The sequence below is a fragment of the Triticum dicoccoides genome, chromosome 7A (assembly GCF_002162155.2).
Source record: "Triticum dicoccoides isolate Atlit2015 ecotype Zavitan chromosome 7A, WEW_v2.0, whole genome shotgun sequence".
NCBI lineage: Eukaryota > Viridiplantae > Streptophyta > Magnoliopsida > Poales > Poaceae > Triticum > Triticum dicoccoides.
The window spans coordinates 360,882,670-360,904,649 of record NC_041392.1 but is presented as its reverse complement, the minus strand read 5'-3'; positions in this window follow the sequence as shown (position 1 = coordinate 360,904,649).

The following is a 21,980-nucleotide window of genomic DNA, read 5'->3' as shown; positions in this document are numbered from 1 at the left end:
CCTTGTGAATCCTTCAAAATGAAAGAACATGACAAACACTCGGAAAAACAAATGAGGTTAGCGGAAGTGCAAAACCTATCATTCATGTGGTAAGATACCCAACAAGTGTATGCATCTTGCTCATCATAAGAATGGACAAGGGAGCATTTCATAGTATGAAGGCTTATGATGTAAGAACAACCAAATACAAGAGGCTCAATCAAACAATCATGCATCACAAGTAAAGTGTCCAAGTCTCCAAGATCAATAAGCATAGCAAGTTGGCACTCAATACAAGGTGATATGAGAGATGCAACTAATGGAGACAAGAGGCAATGATTATGACAAATCAAGTGAGAGGCATGAGCATATATGTCATCAACCCAAGAAAGCAAGTGATAGTGGAACATGGGTGATGCAACCAAGCAAGCAATCATAGCAATCACGTCAAGCAAGCTAGTAGTGCAAAGATGCAACATACTAGAAGGAATCATGGCAAGCATGTCATGTGTGCAAATAGTGGGCATGAATAATGGACATGACATAGCACAAACATGAAAGCAAGAGATGAGCAAAATATCATCAATGTATTGGCGAGAGACCATATGTAAATAGCAATGGGGCATCATGACTCTCCCAACACAACTATCAACAATAGCATGGGGCTCATGATAAACATGGCAAAAGCAACAAGGATCTCCACCAAGCATGCAAATACACATAGGAGTAGCATAATGGTGAATCATGGGTAGATGCAAGCAAGGGTCACAATTGCATGGCAAAGGCATAGAAGCAAGAATAACATGCAAAGTGAACACAATAGTGTGGGCATAAGGTGACAAGTGGTAAATAGCCCATAGCCATGTGAGAGCCAAGTAAAAGAGATGCGCGTAGTCCTTGCGTGAAGGGAACGGTGGTAAGGATAGTCCACGGGATCCCAAGTCATCGTTGCTCTCAAGGGCTCTTTTCGTCAACTCATGGGATTGTGAGGTTGACGAGTGTTCATAAGTACCTACACAAAACAAAGACAAAGAGAAAATTGTGTGTGCATGGTATATGTACACATCATCCATCATGATGCGCACGTGCATGTGTCGGTTAGTACTAAATAGCCAATGCTCAAATAAATGAGATGCGTGATATAGAAACATGTCATCCATCATGAGAGGTTTGTTGTTATGTATCGCATAATGGAGACTCAAATTGTGTAATGCATCATGAGAAATATCTAGAGCATTGTTATTCATGGAATGCATATGGTGCAAGCAATCATGGGAATCATGCAAAGTATGAAATGCATCAAGATCTCCTAATATGTATGAGGAAACTATGGGGGTCTCCTCATGAGCATGAGTAGCAACATCACATGGAGAATATTGACAACATCCAAAACAATGCATATTCGAAACAATGTGATCATGGCATGACATAGTAGATGAATTGCACAAATTATGTAAAGGAAGCATGGCAATATCATCACAAGAGAAGCAAAAGCCAATGACCATCATCTCGTCATCTATGCCATAAGTGCAAATGGGATTGATCTTAATGGGGCATGCATAGTTACTATGTTGAGATTGAAATGAAGCAATATGGGAGATCTCACTCATAGCATATGACAAGTTCAATGGATTGTCAAGTATAATGTGACCAATAGAATTTTCACAAGTTATCCTATGGAGCATAGCATCACAACTAGGCAACTCAACATGCTCGTCATCATATTCATCATAAATAGGTAAGTCAAGACATGAGGAAGTCGCACTAGCATGAAGCATGGTAATAGGTGGGTCAACATCATGGGAGCAATCAATGTCAAGAGAGTCCACTAGTGGGACAAGAGAAGCACCATCACCTATGTTACCTTTGGAGCGTCGCTCATGTGTTGTAGGTGAGGTGTTGAAGATCCACTCGTTGTTATCTTCATCTTGATGGAACCATGTGGGGGGTGCTTCATCGTCCACCATGGCCATCGGTGTTTCCATTGGAGGGATGGACTCGTCGAGGATAGGCATGTCGTCATGTAGGAGACCTAGCACCAAAGAAGAAAACACACTAGGAGTAGAGGTTAAGTCGTTAGAAATCATAGTGGCCTCACATGCTGTGTCAACTACCTCACTCACTAAGTGTGGTGGCTCACTCACTCCCTCAAGGATGCTCTCACTCGTATGGTAGGTGGAGTCACTCAAATGGCTCTCAACCTCACATAGGATGTGTTGCATGCTCTCATGTGTGGGGCTAGTGGTGGTCACACTCATCCTCTCATAGGAAATGCTCTCAATGTCACGTATGGTGGAGTCACTCATGTCACTCATGTGGTGGTGTGATAGAGGCGAGGGTTCCGATCTTTCAATGAGATGATAACTATCGATTTGGTGGAGACGACTTTGACGATCCGACTACAAACGTGCACGATGTTGCGCCTTAGCAATCGCTAAACCAATCTCTTGAGGTTACTGACGATGCTGGAAGCACGGTCAGCCTGACCACGAAGGTCTATTCATGTAAGCAATCGAAGAACAAGCAAGAATATGATAAAGAAATCTAAATATTGCAAATAAATATGAAGTATTGATAATGGTGGGGATCCGGAAGCGGTCTTGGTTTGGTCGTTGGACATAAACGAAGTACACGAAGTAGCAATGGCTAACTTTTAACTAAACAAATCCCAAGTGATAGAGGCGAGGGTGTCCCGATCTTTCGATGAGATGATAACTATCGATTTGGTGGAGACGACTTTGATGATCCGTATGAAAAACTTGTGTACGTTTTGAGTCAGGTATGTCTGTGCAGTCCGAATCTGAATCCAGAACGTGAGAGACTTGGACTCTATCTTCTCTTGGGCCAAAAGTGACGTGAAAGAACTTTTTGGACAGCAAATAAACATCTCTTTCTTCCTTATCTTCATATGTGGATTGTACAAATGTCCATACACCTGCAATTAGAGAAAACACAAAAGTGTGTGAAGTATTTTTGTTCTGGATAACATAAATAGATTATTGAATAGTTTGCACTAGAAATCACCTGACAAATATGCATATATGCAATATTTTTGGTCATATCCAAGGTAGTCATGTCCTCATCACCAAGGAAAAAGCTACTAGATGGATCTACTTATATAGGAGCAAGGGGTGGCGGCCAAGGAGGTGGGAGGACGTCCCAAGGCAGCCTAAAACTAACCATAGGTCGTACAAGGCTCATGGGCCCAAGTGGAGGTGATGCAACACCTTTGGGCTTGTAGTTTGACTCGGATTCTGTTGCAACGCCAGATTGTTTCGTCCGTAACTGAACGCTCCGGACGAATTTGAAGGTGAATCCAATTGGGTTGGAAAGAGCACGAAATCTAGTTTCCAACAAAAAAAGAATCACCCAATTAGGAGTCCGTATGAAAAAGTTGTTGGTGTTTTGATTCAGGTATGTCTGTGCAGTCCGAATCTGAATCCAGAACGTGAGAGACTTGGACTCTATCTTCTCTTGGCCCAAAAGTGACGTGAGAGGACTTTTTGAACACAACCTAAACTTCTCCTTTTCCCGTATCTTCATATGTGGATTGTACAAATGTCCCATACACCTGCAATTAGACAAAACACAAAAGTGTGTGAAGTATTTTTGTTCTGGATAACATAAATAGATTATTGAATAGTTTGCATTAGAAATCACCTGACAAATATACATGTATGCAATATTTTTGGTCGTATCCAAGGTATTCATGTCCTCATCATCCTCCCCTTTTTGAAAACAAAACCGTCCTCGGCGTTGCTTAATCTGAAATGTGGCTAACAAAAGAGACAAGGTGTACATGTTGTATATTAATATGTCATCCAGTTTAACTTCCCTTGATTTTTGCACGTATGACACATGTATACATGAGTAACTTTCATAGTTCATAAAAACTAAAGCCAAAAAATTATCACAAGAAGTAGAAGGCATGGAAATATTAGAACCCAGTTTGCACATATAAGTGAAGCTCTTATTCATTTCAAAAGATTCGCAATGTTCATCGTTAAACCATCCCAACTTTGGTGAATAAACCTTACTTGCATCAAATTTACATGCTACAACATGCTTAAATGAGCAAACATGCAATAAGTCATTGGACACAGAATCATCACCAAGATTGGAGGCCATATCAAAATGATTAAACATTAGTTCTTTTGCATCAACAGTTAATTCAATGGGTGCACTCAAAATTATTGATATTTCAGTTGTTTGATCACTCTCTAAAATAGGTGGTGTGCTCAAATCAACAGGTAACTCAATACATGACGCATTCAAGTTAACTAGGCATGCATCCTTCTCATGTGAAGTTATATCATCAATATCTTTACTGTTACCTCGCAGAGATGTAGCTGATGTAGGTACGGACGTTGACAATGTACCATACTCTTGAGATGATATTGCGCTCACAATCCAAGGTGGGGCTGCTCTAGTAGGTGCAATAGTGGAGTAACCAACCGGCGATGGTGAGCATGAACTGGAATAGTAGTTGTTGTAGTCACCCAATGCATCCTCCTGTATTTGTCTCTCAAAGGTACAAGCACAGACATACATACCAGTAATGCAACGAGGAATATACTGAAATCTTGCCTGAATATCATGGTTCAAACCACCAAAAAATCTATTCATTGTATCATCCTCAGATTCTTCTATGTCACAATGATGCATATAAGATTTGAACTCTTGGTAGTAAGCATGAACAGTGTTACTGCCTTGTTTTAATTGCTCCAATTTGCGACGCAATTCACGACGATAGTAAGGAGGAAAAAATTGTTGTCTCATTACAGCTTTCAAAACTTTCCAAGTTGTGGGTTGGTTATCAATGTTTTTCTTACAATGTACACTCCACCAAATAGAAGCAAAACCAGTAAATGCTCTAATGGTAGCTCGTACTCTCTCAAGTTCAGAAAAATCATGGTGACTAAAAACTTGTTCTACTTCAAGCTCCCAAGCTAGATAAATAGCAGGATTAAATCTACCCTCAAATGATGGTAAAGAGATAACCTGACCATATGCTTGTGTGTGTTGTCCCAACTCTCGTGATGGTGAAGATGTGTCCGTCGTCCAAGAACTTCTATCTCTGGAACCTGTCAAGATTAGTAGAAACAAGAACCAAAATTCGAGAATAATGTTCCTATGAACTACTAGGATGTGGTTGTAAAGTGCTCACAGTAAAGCAAATATCAATATCTTACAAGTTCTTACCATGCAGCAAGTGGTGAGAGGCAACCAGCGGTGTCAAATAACTCCGAAGATTGTGTAAAGCGATTGCCAGGGGAACGTGCGTATACACGGTGTAGAAATGTGGAGCTGGGTTTGCTATATATGGTAGCAAAAGATTAGCAATAATCAATTCAGAGATGCAATGTTGAATAAACGCTCAACGACGGTACTGTGCTGGTCCTAGGCTAGACCGAACTAGAGACGCGAGCCTAGAACACTAATGAGGTCACATCATAGCACAACTAGCACCAATGAAGGATACTAAGTAGCTCTGGACAGCAAGATATAAGTGAAGATCACAACGGCAGTAAAGATAATGATGTGAAACAACAGCCAAGTAGGATATATCAACAACTTTGTCTCCAACTTTCCTCTGAAAAAGTTTGTGCCGATTTTTTTTAATTTTTTTTCAAGAATGGTATTGACTCAAGCTTTCAAACACAAAAGGAATCACTCAATTCCGAGTTGATATGAGGAGTCAAAAAATTCGAAAACTGTCCTGAAAAACTGGAATAAGCTGTGTTCATGAACTTCGGAGGGCAAAAAGACCTATTTAGAAGGCGATTTTGAGGTGCCAAATATTGAACTAGCTTCTGCAACTATTTAGATGCGGCTCGTCGCTAGCTTTCATTTGAGTACTCGCAGAGCCCAAACAGACTTCATATGAAGAAGTTATGCCTGTTTTACTGAACAGTGCACAAAACAGATTCCAATCCGAATTCAACTATGAGATTGAGTCTAGATAGATCCAAATTTTGTTTTTTTTCTCCTCTCTTTTTTTTCTCACACTTTTTTTTTCTGACTTATTTTTTACTTTTTTTTCTCTCGTTTTTTTTCTCTATCTTTTTTTCTCTCTCCCTCTTTCCAAAACAAACTAGATAAGATGTAGATTGGATCAAGCGAAGATGGGAACGATCTCAACTATGATTATGACAATGAACGGTGGGTAGCACGTGGAGGAAATTGATGGATGGGTGGTGGACAGCGGAAGGGGAGACGAGGGTGTCCAAGGTATTCATGTCCTCATCATGGTGGCTCTCCTCACATGGCACTTTGGGCATCTCTTCATATGTGGGTGTCGTAGAGGTGTAGGTGCAAATGTCTCCATGCGCGGTCGCGTAGCTTGACTCGGAGTATGAGTCCAATGTGGGCGCCGTCTTCATGGTGTTGAAGAGGTTCGCGCTCGTCGCCGTGGTCGAAGGGGATGGCCCTTGCTCAACCGTCTTGTCACCGTCTTGGTGTGGGAGGGCCATATGATGTGGCACCTCGTAGCTCGTGTCCATGACCGAAGGGAGTTTCCCATGCTCGGCCATCTTCCTTGGGGGGCTTCCGAAGATGGAAGTGTCACCCTCGCTCGTAGGTAGTCGCCTTGGACTTGATGAAGTCATTGTAGGCGTACTCGTGGGAAGTAGGCGAAGATGCCATACGTCCAAAGGCGAAGATGCCTTGAGAACACTTGGCGAAGATGCCGAAGTGGTTGATGTAGCCGTAGCGCCGTCTTGGTGGTGGTCGTCTCGCGGTCTTCTTTTATGCTCATGAAGCTTCGACTTGGCGTGTTGGGACTTGTGCATTTGTGCTTGTGGAGCATCTTCATGATGATGGTGTCGTTGTCGCGCTTGAGCTCGAAGGCGTTCGTCGTTGTCGTGCACATGATGCTTGGAGGTGGCTTGCCCTTCATGACGATGTTGATCACGAACGTGATGGTGGTCGCCATGTAGATGTGGACGAGGACGATTTGCACTTGCATCTTTTTCGCGCTCCGAAGACTTGTGGCTTGAACGTCGTCGTCTTGAGGATGATGAAGTGGAAGAAGACTTGATCAAGGCCCTAATCTCCTCCATCCTTGCATCTTGCTCCTCTTTATGTGCGGCAAGCTTCTTGTCGAAGTAGTCCCTTCTCCTTGCTTCGGAGTGATGAATGTCGATGGAGATGTTCTCGATGCGCTCTCGCAATCTTGATTGTGTGCCTTGCACTTGTCGTTGTAGATCGAAGATAGACGCTTTGGTTATGTAGTTGTTCACGCCGTCGTTGTTGTCGAGGACCGGAGAGGAAATGCCTTGCCTATCCATCACAAGACTCGAGCAAATATGAGTGGGAGAAAGAGAAGAACTTATACCAATGTACCTTGACCGATGTTGACAATGAATCAAGTTCACTCAAATGCGGACAATGAAATAGCACTTTGGTACCAATCCTTGTCGGTTCTCACACCTACACAAGTAAAGCTTATAGTGGAGCTCGGTGAGGATAGTGGCACAAAAATTTAATGCAAAATGTTAGCAAGAGTCAATAATGTTGAAAGAGATTCACAAATTCGCAAGTGAAACAAGTAGACCAATAGCAATATGGAAGGCACACGGAAACGCACACGTGGATAGATAAATGGGGTCGTGCAACCAAGGAATGAGCACAAAATGTGGAATCCACGGAAAATGCTCGTGTTGCACAACTCAAGAGAGACGCTAGCACGATTGCTCAATAGGCGGATACGACACTTGTGCACAACCTATAAGATGCAAAATGGATAAACTTTCTATCCCAAGTATGCTATATATGTATGGTTCCCGGTGTTTCTCACACAATGATCCAAGATGATCAAATATGATACCGTATGATATATTGTGATGCTATGGCTATTGCTTACAAGCTCTTTGGTCTCTTTCTTTTGCTTAAAAGCTTTATTTCTTTTTTTTTCTCTATGGCCACTTTGCACAATGCACAAACCAAGATAGCAATTGTGTATATGCGGGAACAAACTTGTGATACAAGATATGATAGCAATATATGCACCACGATGATATGGTATGTATGCTATGGGAAGTATAGATCACTAATGTGCACAAGTAATGTTGCCGGCAATACTCAAATGGCTAGTCTCGATAGGCAAGTAACGCAAAAGTAAGGCTAGGGGTTAACAATGCAATAGCAAGGGAATATACAATGGAGGGATACCATGATACCAAGATGATATGGAGGTTACCGTCCGACGATGATGAGTAGCGGTGTTCTTGATGTAGATACCAAGATGATGGAGACTCGTCCCTAAGTAGCCGAAACACCTTAGGAAACAGAAAAACCACGAACTCAAAATCTCACACGTCAAATGTCAAAATGGTGGTATCGGAAATGCGGTGGTGGTTTGCACTTGGCAATGTGGAAGTGAAATGATGGGCTATACACGTGTCAAAGTTGAAGTTGCCGTCCCTAAGTAGCCGAAACACCTTAGGAGACACAAGCCACAACTCGAATAAGCTCAAACAACAATTGGGTTAAGTTGGGTTGGTGGAAGTGTATGATGGGCAAGGTTATGCGGAAGTGGTGGTGGTGGTGGTTGATGAAGAAGCAACCATCCCTAAGTAGCCGAAACACCTTAGGAGACTCTAATCACTACTCAAACAACCACATGTGCAATGGGGAACAAAATGGGTTAGGTTACGGAAGTCGGTGGTGGCTATGCGGATGATATGGTGGAGGGCCTAGGCAAACTTGCCAAATTTCAGAAAATATGATGGAGTCTGATGAGGACATCAATACCATTGTTACACCCACAACCCCTGCTGCTATACATACTGGACCAATTACTAGAGCTCGCGCACGCCAACTAAATTACCAGGTACTTTCGTTTCTTGGTAATGATTCTAATGTTCATGAGAATATGATGCTGCCTAAATTGGATACATATGTTTTGCTTACAAATGAAGGGCCTAGCTTGGAGAAGGATGAACATTGGAGCAAGAACAAGCATGGAGATGATGGCATGCGCAAGGGGAACAAGAATAGAGTTACAAGTGATGATTTCAGGTCTTTGAAGCCACCATAACGAGTGCATGAAGCCTTGGACGAAATATACAAGATGTCACTTCATAAATTTCGTCCAAAGGCTATTATAGGTGCTGCGTCACCTTTTTATTGGGCCAGGCCCCTGTAATTTCGAAATACATAAGTATAGGCTATTTCTAGAGTCCGTATGTGTGGAGAAACAAGAGATAGGGTTGATTTCGGACCCCTCCACCAAGGGCCACGAAATTCCCCCCCTCTTCCTCCATATATACAACCTTTAGGGCATCGTTTAGACTTTGGGTTTTGTTTAGATTAAAAGTTTGCCATAGCTGCAACTTTGCGTACTTCGTTTGTGTTCAATGACCAGACAAAGGCGTCACAGAACCCCACCTTGATCAATAAAGCTTTCATCTTATATTCGCAATATCCAGATTGCAATCTCAGTTTCTTGCTTGTTCTTCGTTTGCTCGCAGGAAACAGACCCTCATGGTCAGGTTGATCGTGCTCCGGCGTGCTCAATAACCTCTCGGAGTTGGTTTAGCGATTGCTAAGGCGCGACGTCCTCGCACGTTCGTAGTCGGATCGTCAAAGTCGACTTCCACCAAAGCGATATCCATCATCTCATCGAAAGACGGGACACCTTTGCCTCTATCAAGTGGTATCAGATTTCCAGGTTGTTCGGTGAAATTTTACAGTTTTTCGTAGTTTAGATCGTGTCTGTTCTTCATACCTACAGTCCACGAAAAAGCCACAAAAAAAATTAGGGTTAGTTCATCATATCCGAACCAATCTGAGCCTTTGCATAATCTTTTTAGGGTTTTGCTTTGTTGAATTTGCGGTTGCATCGTTGTGTCTAGTTGCTGGTCTTAGAGTCTAGTCTTTTAGAGTTTCGAGTTCTGGTCATAAGTTGTCACGCCGCCGCCGCACCGTCATCATCGCCCCTGCCATCTACCACCACCGCTTATCCGCCACCGCTTCGAATCCGTATCCATATACCACCACCGCTGTCATATACCACCACCACTGCCATCTACCAACATATATCCACCACCAATCCGAGTTCTTGTCATATTAGGTTTGTTTTCGAGATCCATCTAGATTCCGGTTCGTGTTTCCTTGCCGGAGTAGGTTTCGGAAAAAAAAAAAGAGTCCGGAAACCACCCTCCGTTTAGGCCCAAAATTTTTCGAAAACGCATTTTTCGAAAAAATTTCTGGCTATCCTATTTTTAGGTGTTTCTGAGTGTTTTGAGACAGGTGCCATTATAGGAAGTTTTTTTTGACCCGTTTCCAGTTTTTGGGTCTGGGCAGTCGAAAAGAAAAAAAAATTGGTCGAAAAAATTTCGTGCCCATCCTGTCAGTTTGAGCTAGGAAGAGTTTTGAGACACTCGCCATTATAGTGATTTTTCGCAAAAAAAAAGAGTGAAAAAAATTCCAGAGTGTCCTTTTCCCTTGTTTACGTGCCGCGCCATGATTTTGTTGGTGTTCTAGGCTCGCGTCTCTAGCACAGTCTAGCCTAGGACCAACACAGTACCATCGTTGAGCGTTTATTCAACTTTGCATCTCTGAATTGATTATTGCTGACCCTTTTTACTACCATATTATAAGCCTTCCCAGCTCCACATACATCTACGTCGTGCGGTTGACTCTCCCTGGTAATCGCTCTATCCAAGCTTTGAGAGTTTTTGACTACAACGGTGCCGATCACCGCCTGCTGCTGGGTAAGAACTGGTAAGAATTTGAGATTTGCTTGACGGATTTGTGACACCCACCACCACCTCTTGTTAGTAGTCTGTAGGATCATATTCTTGTGTCTTTCTATTGCTGCTAACCATGCCAGGATCACAAGCCGACGAGACTGACTGGGAGAACATGACGAATAAGGATTTGCATGATAAATTTCAGCAAATGATGAGTGGACAGGTGCAAGATGTGCTAAACAGATTTGAAGAGGCCATGGAGAAGATAGATGGCATGGAGAAGACGTTTGAAACAAAGCTCGATAACAAGTTTAATGAATTGCTCACGCATCTTCCACCACCACCACCCGTTGCACCTAACGCTCCTCTCCAACAACAACAACAACGACTACCTCCACGTCGCGAAACAGACCTCCGCCGAGCGAGCCGTGTTCCTCTTGCATTTGGCCAAACTGTCGGTGCTGCTGTTGATACTTCTGTGGCTCCTGCTGCTGATGCGGAGGAGGATGATTATGTGGGAGATTACGAGGATGAGGTTGCTCAAAATCAGAACTACGTGCAACCACCTGCACCACAACCACTAGGTCGTCCACATGCAAATAATCACAATGGTAGGGCTTTCCCTCAGGTACGAAATCATGACCATCTTCCTAAACTGAAATTGAATATTCCACCTTTCGAGGATAGATATGTTCCTGATATATATCTTACTTGGGAGTTAGAAACTGAACAACGATTTACATGTTTACAATATCCCAAGGAGAGACGGGTTGCCGCTGCTGTTTGTGCTTTCACTAGTTTTGCATGTGTATGGTGGTCTGAACATTGTAGATTATATCCTATTCCAACTACTTGGGTTGCTTTAAAAACTGCTATGCGTACTCGTTGGGTTCCACCATTTTATCAACGTGAATTGCTTCAAAAATTACAGCGCTTAAGACAAGGAAAAAATTCTGTAGAAGAATATTATCAGGAATTAAAAACTGGCATGATTAGATGTGGTATTGTTGAGGAGAATGAAGCTATGCTTGCACGTTTTCTGGGTGGATTAAATAGAGAGATTCTGACCATTCTAGACTATAAGGAGTATACTAATATCACTCGTTTATTCCATCTTGCTTGTAAAGCTGAACGTGAAGTGCAGGATCGACAAGCATTGGCGCGAACTAACTTTTCTGCAGGCCGACCTTCATCATGGACACCACGTGCATCTTCTACTTCAACTGCACCAGCACCTCCATCAGGTGCCACCTCCAGCCGTGATACAAGAAAACAGGCACAACCACCATTATCTGCCAAGAGCGCACCTGCGGGGCCTGCACAGCGTTCTTCTTCTTCCATAGCATCAACAGGGCATACAAGTGATATTATTTGTCGTCGTTGTAAGGGAGGAGGTCATTATGCGAGAGAATGCAAATCTCCGCGTGTGATGATTGCTACCGCGGATGGTGGATATGAGTCCGCTAGTGACTATGATGAGGAGACTTTGGCTCTTATTACACGTGAAGAACATGGTGGAGATGATTCTGATCATGAGACGCAATACATGGCTCCTGAACTGACAGGTATGAATGTTTAGTTGCTCAACGTGTTTTGAGTGTGCAGGTCACACAAGCTGAGCAAAATCAGAGGCACAATTTGTTCCATACCAAGGGAGTTGTGAAGGAACGTTCTGTGCGCGTCATCATACACGGAGGGAGCTGCAACAACTTGGCTAGCATGGAGATGGTGGAGAAGCTTTCTCTCACCACAAGACCACATCCACATCCTTACTACATCCAATGGTTCAACAACAGCGGCAAGGTTAAGGTAACACGTACTGTTCGTGTGCATTTTAGTATCTCTACATATGCTGATTATGTTGATTGTGATGTGGTACCTATGCAAGCATGTTCCTTATTACTTGGTAGACCATGGCAATTTGATAAAAATTCTGTACATCATGGTAGAAACAATCACTATACTCTTGTTCATAAAGATAAAAATATTACTTTGCTTCCTATGACTCCTGATTCCATTTTGAAAGATGATATTAATAGAGCTAATAAAGCAAAACAGGAGAAGAATAAGAGTGAAAATCAGATTGTGGCAAAAGAATTTGAGCAACAAATGAAGCCTAATAATAAACCATCTAGTGTTGCTTCTGAAATTAAATTGAAAAGTGCATGTTTGTTTGCCACCAAATCTGATATTGATGAGCTAGATTTCAGCAAATCTGTTTGCTATGCTTTTGTGTGCAAAGAGGCATTATTTTCATTCGAGGACATGCCTTCCTCTTTGCCTCCTGCTGTCACTAACATTTTGCAGGAGTTCACTGACGTCTTTCCACAAGACGTGCCACCGGGATTACCGCCTATTCAAGGGATTGAGCATCAGATTGACTTAATTCCCGGTGCTTCACTGCCAAACCGTGCACCATACCGTACCAATCCAGAGGAGACGAAGGAGATTATGCGTCAAGTACAAGAGCTTCTCGACAAAGGTTATTGATAGAGGCGGGGGTGTCCCGATCTTTCGATGAGATGGTAACTATCGATTTGGTGGAGACGACTTTGACGATCCGACTACAAACGTGCACGACGTTGCGCCTTAGCAATCGCTAAACCAACTCCGAGAGGTTATTGACCACGCCAGAGCACAATCAACCTGACCACGAAGGTCTATTCCTGCAAGCAATCGAAGAACGAGCAAGAATATGATAAAAGCAATCTGAATATTGCAAATATGTATGAAGTATTGATAATGGTGGGGATCCGAAAGCGGTCTTGGTCTGGTCGTTGGACACAAACGAAGTACACGAAGTTGCGTTGGCTAACTTTTAACTAAACAAATCCCAAGCAAAAGCTACTAGATGGATCTACTTATATAGGAGCAAGGGGTGGCGGCCAAGGAGGTGGGAGGACGTCCCAAGGCAGCCTAAAACTAAATCTAGGTCGTACAAGGCCAATGGGCCCAAGTGGAGGTGATGTAACACCTTTGGACTTGTAGTTTGACTCGGATTCTGCTGCAGCATCAGATTGTTTCGTCCACAACTCAACGCTCCGGACGAATTTGAAGGTGATTCCAATTGGGTTGGAAAGTGCACGAGATCTAGTTTCCAACAAAAAAAGAATCACCCAATTCGGAGTCCGTATGAAAAACTTGTGTGCGTTTTGAGTCAGGTGTGTCTGTGCAGTCCGAATCTGAATCCAGAACGTGAGAGATTTGGACTCTATCTTCTCTTGGGCCAAAAGTGACGTGAGAGAACTTTTTGGACAGCAAATAAATATCTCTTTCTTCCTTATCTTCATATGTGGATTGTACAAATGTCCCATACACCTGCAATTAGACAAAACACAAAAGTGTGTGAAGTATTTTTGTTCTGGATAACATAAATAGATTATTGAATAGTTTCCACTAGAAATCACCTGACAAATATGCATATATGCAATATTTTTGGTCATATCCAAGGTAGTCATGTCCTCATCATCCTCCCCTTCTTGAAAATAAAGCCGTCCTCGGCGTTGCTTAATCTGAAATGTGGCTAACAAAAGAGACAAGGTGTACATGTTGTATATGTATATGTCATCCATTTTTACTTCCCTTGATTTTTGCATATATGACACATAAATAGATGAGTAACTTGCATAGTTCATAAAATCTAAAGCCAAAAAATTAGCACAAGAAGTAGAAGGCATGAAAATATTGCAACTCAGTTTGCACATATAAGTGAAGCTCTTATTCATTTCAAAAGATTGACAATGTTCATCATTAAACCATCCCAACATTGGTGAATAAACCTTACTTTCATCAAATTTACATGCTACAACATGCTTAAATAAGCAAACATGCAATAAGTCATTCAACACAGAATCATCACCAAGATTAGAGGTCATATCAAAATGATTAAACATTGGTTCTTTTGCATCAATAGTTAATTCAATGTGTGCACTCAAAATTGTTGGTATTTCAGTTGTTTGATCACATGGCAAAGTCAAATTATCAACGTAGTCCTCTAAAATAGGTGGTGTGATCAAAGTAGTGGGTAGCTCATCAGATGGTGCATTCAAATTGACAAAGCATTCATCATTCTCATGTAGAGATGGAAGATCAGTACCATTGTCATTACCTCTTATGATCAACTCAGATGATGTAGCCACTCTCGGGGGCGATGTGTCACATGGTGGAGGTGATGTAGTCCTGACAACAACGGATGTGGTTGTCATAGTATGCCTAGTAGTTGAAGGAACAATCATATCAACTCTTGGAATGTGCACCGTGCGCTTGTTCTCCTCGTGGCCAACACGTCGTTTTATTTCCTGTTCAGCTTTGCAAGCAAGATGAAACAAATGGTCCATAGGATAACACTCTTCATGAATTAGTATCTCTTGAATATCACGGTTTAATCCTCCCCAAAAACTATCCATAAAATCATCTTCACTTTCTTCTAAAGAGGAATGCAATAAGGTAGTTTGTAAATCATCATAATATTTTGTTATAGTTTCACTACCTTGTTTTAAGTGTTGCAACTTCTTAATCATGTCACGAGTATAATAAGCAGGGACAAAAGTATGTCGCATGGCAAGTTTCAAATCATCCCAAGTAGTAGGTATATAATCAGGGTGTAACCGACAATATTCACTCCACCAAACCAAAGCATAACCAGTGAAAGAACCAACCGCAACCTTAACCTTTTTATGTTCATCGAAATTATGGGAAGCAAATATATTTTTTATGTCGAACTCCCATTCAATATATAAAGCAGGTTTAAAACGGCCATTAAATGGTGGTATAGATACATTAACCTGATCATGTGCATTTGGATGTTTGTGCACCTCTCGTGACGGTTGTGGTATTTGCAAAGGTGGTGGCACGTCTCCCGCGATCGACAAAGCCCATGAATTGACTCTGGATCCTGTCATGATTAGTAGAACAAGAAACAAAACCCAAAAATAATGTTCCTATAACTACTAGGATGTGGTGGTAAAACGCTCACAGTAAAGCAAATATCAATGTCTTACAAGTTCTTACCATGCAGTAGGCGGTGATCGGCAACCAGCGCTGTCAAGTAACTCCGAATATTGAGTAAAGCGATTGCCAGGGGAGCGTACGTATACACGGTGTAGAAATATGTGGAGCTGGGTTGGCTATATATGGTAGCAAAAGATTAGCAATAATCAATTCAAAGATGCAATGTTGAATAAATGCTCAACGACGATACTGTGCTGGTCCTAGGCTAGACCGGACTAGAGACGCGAGCCTAGAACACTAATGAGGTCACGGCGTAGCACAACTAGCATCAATGAAGGATATTAAGTAGCTCTTGACAGCAAGATATAAGTGAAGATAATGATGAAAAACAACTGCCAAGCAGGATATACAACAACCCTCTCTCCAACTTTCCTCTTAAAAAGTTTGAGCCAATTTTCTGGTAAATTCTTGCAAAGAATGCTACTAACTCAAGCTTTCCAATGCAAAAGGAATCACTCAATTCCGAGTTGATATGAGGAGTCAAAGAATTCTAAAACTGGCCTGAAAAATTGGAACAAGCAGTGTTCACGAACTTCAGAGGGCAAAAAGACCTATTTAGAAGCCGATTTTGAGGTGTCAAATATTGAACTTGCTTCTGCAACTATTTAGATGTGGCTCGTCTCTAGCTTCAATTTGAGTACTGACGGAGCCAAAACGGACTTCGTATGAGGAAGATGCACCTATTTTACTGAACAGTGCCCAAAACAGATTCCAATCCGAATTCAGGTACGAGATTGATTCTAGATATATTCGATTTTTTTTCTCTCCTTTTTTTCTCACGCTTTTTTTCTTTTTCTTCTCTCTCTTTTTCTTTTTTTTCTTTCCTTTTTTCTCTTTTTTTCTCTCTCTCTTTTTTTTCTCCCTCTTTCCAAGACAAACTAGATAAGATGCAGATTGGTTCAGGCGAAGATGTGAATGACCTCAACTATGATTATGACAATGAACAGTGCGTAGCACATAGTGGAAATTAATAGATGGGATGGTGGACGGCGGAAGGGATAATGATGCAGCAGCGGCGTGACTAATGTGAACAGAACTCGAAACTCTAAAGGAACTAGACACTAAGACCAGCAACTGACACGACGATGCAACCGATAATTCAACTATGCAAGCAATGAATAGAAAATTGCAAAGGCTCAGACTGGCTTGGATAAAGGATGAATAGATCTAACTTTTTTTGTGGCTTTTTCTTGGACAATAGGTAAGAAAAAAATCTAATCTAGGAAAAACTGGAAATTCTCACCGAGCAACCTGAAAACTGATACCACTTGATAGAGGCGGGGGTGTCCCGATCTTTCGATGAGCTGATAACTATCGATTTGGTGGAGACGACTTTGACGATCCGACTACAAACGTGCACGACGTTGCGCCTTAGCAATCGCTAAACCAACTCCGAGAGGTTATTGACCACGCCAGAGCACAATCAACCTGACCACGAAGGTCTATTCCTGCAAGCAATCGAAGAACGAGCAAGAATATGATAAAAGCAATCTGAATATTGCAAATATGTATGAAGTATTGATAATGGTGGGGATCCGAAAGCGGTCTTGGTCTGGTCGTTGGACACAAACGAAGTACACGAAGTTGCGTTGGCTAACTTTTAACTAAACAAATCCCAAGCAAAAGCTACTAGATGGATCTACTTATATAGGAGCAAGGGGTGGCGGCCAAGGAGGTGGGAGGACGTCCCAAGGCAGCCTAAAACTAAATCTAGGTCGTACAAGGCCAATGGGCCCAAGTGGAGGTGATGTAACACCTTTGGACTTGTAGTTTGACTCGGATTCTGCTGCAGCATCAGATTGTTTCGTCCACAACTCAACGCTCCGGACGAATTTGAAGGTGATTCCAATTGGGTTGGAAAGTGCACGAAATCTAGTTTCCAACAAAAAAAGAATCACCCAATTCGGAGTCCGTATGAAAAACTTGTGTACGTTTTGAGTCAGGTATGTCTGTGCAGTCTGAATCTGAATCCAGAACGTGAGAGACTTGGACTCTATCTTCTCTTGGGCCAAAAGTGACGTGAGAGAACTTTTTGGACAGCAAATAAACATCTCTTTCTTCCTTATCTTCATATGTGGATTGTACAAATGTCCCATACACCTGCAATTAGACAAAACACAAAAGTGTGTGAAGTATTTTTGTTCTGGATAATATAAATAGATTATTGAATAGTTTGCACTAGAAATCACCTGACAAATATGCATATATGCAATATTTTTGGTCATATCCAAGGTAGTCATGTCCTCATCAGTTATATACGCGAATCCCTTAGTCCTTGTGCTGTTCCTATTATTCTAGTGCCGAAAAAGGATGGTACATCACATATGTGTGTTGATTGTAGAGGCACTAATAATATTACTATTCGTTATCGTCATCCTATTCCTAGGCTAGATGATATGCTTGATGAATTGAGTGGCTCTACAATATTCTCCAAAGTTGATTTGCGTAGTGGATACCATCAAATTCGTATGAAATTGGGAGATGAATGGAAAACAGCATTTAAAACTAAGTTTGGATTATATGAGTGGTTAGTTATGCCTTTTGGGTTAACCAATGCACCTAGTACTTTCATGAGATTAATGAACGAAGTTTTACGTGCTTTCATTGGACGATTTGTGGTAGTTTACTTTGATGACATATTGATTTATAGCAGATCTTTGGAAGAACATTTGGAACATTTACGTGCTGTTTTTATTGCTCTACGTGATGCATGTTTGTTTGGTAACCTTGGGAAGTGCACCTTTTGCACCGACCGATTATCTTTTCTTGGCTATGTTGTTACTCCACAGGGAATTGAAGTTGATAAAGCCAAGATTGAAGCTATTGAGAGTTGGCCGCAGCCCAAAACGGTCACACAAGTGAGGAGTTTTCTTGGCCTCGCTGGATTCTATAGGCGTTTTGTGAGAGATTTCAGCACCATTGCTGCACCTCTCAATGAGCTTACAAAGAAAGATGTGTCTTTTCTTTGGGGTACCGCACAGGAAGAAGCCTTCTCGGTATTGAAAGATAAGTTGACACATGCTCCTTTACTCCAACTTCCTGATTTTAATAAGACTTTTGAGCTTGAATGTGATGCTAGTGGAATTGGATTAGGAGGTGTGTTATTACAAGATGGCAAACCTGTTGCATACTTTTCTGAAAAATTGAGTGGGCCTAGTCTGAATTATTCTACTTATGATAAAGAATTATATGCTCTTGTTCGGACTTTAGAAACATGGCAACATTATTTATGGCCCAAAGAATTTGTTATACATTCTGATCATGAATCTTTGAAACATATTAAAAGTCAAGCTAAACTGAATCGTAGACATGCTAAATGGGTTGAATTCATTGAGACTTTCCCTTATGTCATAAAACACAAGAAGGGAAAAGAAAATGTTATTGCTGATGCATTGTCTCGTCGCTATATTATGCTTTCACAACTTGACTTCAAAATATTTGGTTTGGAGACCATCAAAGATCAATATGTGCATGATGCTGATTTTAAAGATGTAATGCAGAATTGTAAAGAAGGAAGAATGTGGAACAAGTTTGTCGTTAACGATGGATTTGTGTTTCGTGCTAACAAGCTATGCATTCCAGCTAGCTCCGTTCGTCTTTTGTTGTTGCAGGAGGCGCATGGAGGAGGATTAATGGGACACTTTGGCGTGAAAAAGACGGAGGACGTACTTGCTACACATTTCTTTTGGCCAAAGATGAGACGGGATGTTGAGCGTTTTATTGCTCGATGCACTACATGTCAAAAAGCTAAGTCACGACTCAATCCTCATGGTTTATATATGCCTTTGCCTGTACCTAGTGTTCCTTGGGAGGATATATCTATGGACTTTGTTTTAGGTTTACCTCGAACAAAGAAGGGGAGGGATAGAATATTTGTTGTCGTGGATAGATTCTCGAAAATGGCACACTTTATACCATGTCATCAAAGCGATGATGCTGTTAATGTTGCTGATTTGTTCTTTCGTGAAATTATTCGCTTGCATGGTGTGCCAAATACTATTGTTTCAGATCGTGATACTAAATTTCTTAGCCACTTTTGGAGATGTTTATGGGCTAAGTTGGGGACTAAACTGCTTTTTAGTACTACTTGTCACCCCCAAACTGATGGACAAACTGAAGTAGTCAATAGAACGTTGTCTACTATGCTTAGGGCTGTTTTGAAGAATAATAAGAAAATGTGGGAGGAATGCTTGCCTCATATTGAATTTGCTTATAATCGTTCATTGCATTCTACTACTAAAATGTGCCCTTTTGAGCTGCCTGCAGATTTTGGGGTTAGTCCAACTTTTAACATTGCAGATTTGAAGCCTTATTTGGGTGAGGAAGATGAGCTTCCGTCGAGGACGACTTCATTTCAAGAAGGGGAGGATGATGAGGACATCAATACCATTGTTACACCCACAGCCCCTACTGTTACATATACTGGACCAATTACTAGAGCTCGCGCACGCCAATTAAATTACCAGGTACTTTCGTTTCTTGGTAATGATTCTAATGTTCATGAGATTATGGTGCTGCCTAAATTGGATACATTTGTTTTGCTTACAAATGAAGGGCCTAGCTTGGAGAAGGATGAACATTGGAGCAAGAACAAGCATGGAGATGATGCTATGCGCAAGGGGAACAAGAACGAAGTTACAAGTGATGATTTTAGGACATTGAAGCCACCATAATGGGTGCATGAAGCCTTGGACGAAATATACAAGATGCCACTTCATAAATTTCGTCCCGAGGCTATTATAGGTGGTGCGTCACCTTTTTATTGGGCCAGGCCCATGTAATTTCGAAATACATAAGTATAGGATATTTTTAGAGTCCGTATGTGTGGGGAAACCAGAGATAGGGTTGATTTCGGACCCCTCCACCAAGGGCCACGAAATTCCCCCTCTCTTCCTCCATATATACAGCCCTTAGGGCACCGTTTAGACTTTGGGTTTTGTTTAGATTAAAGTTCGCCATAGCTACAAGTTCGCGTACTTCGTTTGTGTTCAACGACCAGACAAAGGCGTCACAGAACCCCACCTTGATCAATAAAGCTTTCATCTTATATTCGCAATATCCAGATTGCAATCTTAGTTTCTTGCTTATTCTTCGTTTGCTCGCAGGAAACAGACCCTCGTGGTCAGGTTGATCGTGCTCCGGCGTGGTCAATAACCTCTCGGAGTTGGTTTAGCGATTGCTAAGGCGCGACGTCCTCGCACGTTCGTAGTCGGATCGTCAAAGTCGACTTCCACCAAAGCGATATCCATCATCTCATCGAAAGACGGGACACCTTTGCCTCTATCACGTCTCCTTCCCTCGTTCGTCTCCTCCCTCGCCCTCTCCCTCGTTTCCCTGGGCGCGCCGCCACCACGCAACACACCAGGAGGATCCCCGCGCCCGATTCCCCAGCTCCTCGTGCCCGAGGGCCTCGCGTGCGAGTTAGACCCCGAGCGCCGGATATGCTCTTCCTCCCGCTGACGTCCTCCCAGCGCCACCCCTGTCCCGCACTATACCTCCTCCCTCTTCTCCACATCCGCTGCGCCGCCTTGGGTCTCCTTCGGTGTCGGCCTCCTGCGTCGCCGGTCTGCCTCCCCATCCTTGCCGGAGCAAGCTCGCCGTCCGCCACGTCGCGCCCAAGGACGCACCATCCTCGACCTCCTCCTAGCATCCGCCGACCACCTCTGCTCCATTCCCTCCACTGCACCACGACCGGCCCTGCCTCATTGTCGAGATGCCAGAGCGGTAGTCGCCCGAGCTCTCCCTCGAGCGTGCCTCGCTCCATTGATACTTCTGCCCGAGCCCCTTTGCTTGCTGTCACGGGATCGTCGAGATACAGGTCAACCCCATCCAGATCCGGCTGGCCTCCGCTGCCCTTGCTCGTTCCCGGCCGATTCTGACCCCGGTGGCCCATCCCCGTCGGAGTTGACCTCCACCACAGGCCACCCGCCAAGCCGCAGAAGCAGTGCCGCTGCTACCTTGCTTCTGCATTGTCCACCAAGACCCGAGGCCTTTTTGTGTTATTCTAGATCTCGCCAAGGCCTTCTAGTTTTTGGATTTCTGCAAGTAGCAGGAGGACCGAGGACTCGGAGCAACCGGTCCTTCAAGTTTCTCAGAGACCACGCGGATTCGCCAAGTACCACGACATCTGGAGCCCCTTGGAAACGTCAAGTTCGACTACCGTAGCGCCGAAGACCCTAGATGCACCAAGTTCCTCTTCGGACATGTACAACTACCATCCCATGCAGGACACCAAGTACCACGACGACCATCGACATGTACCCCATACACCACACCAAAACGCCGAGTTCCTCG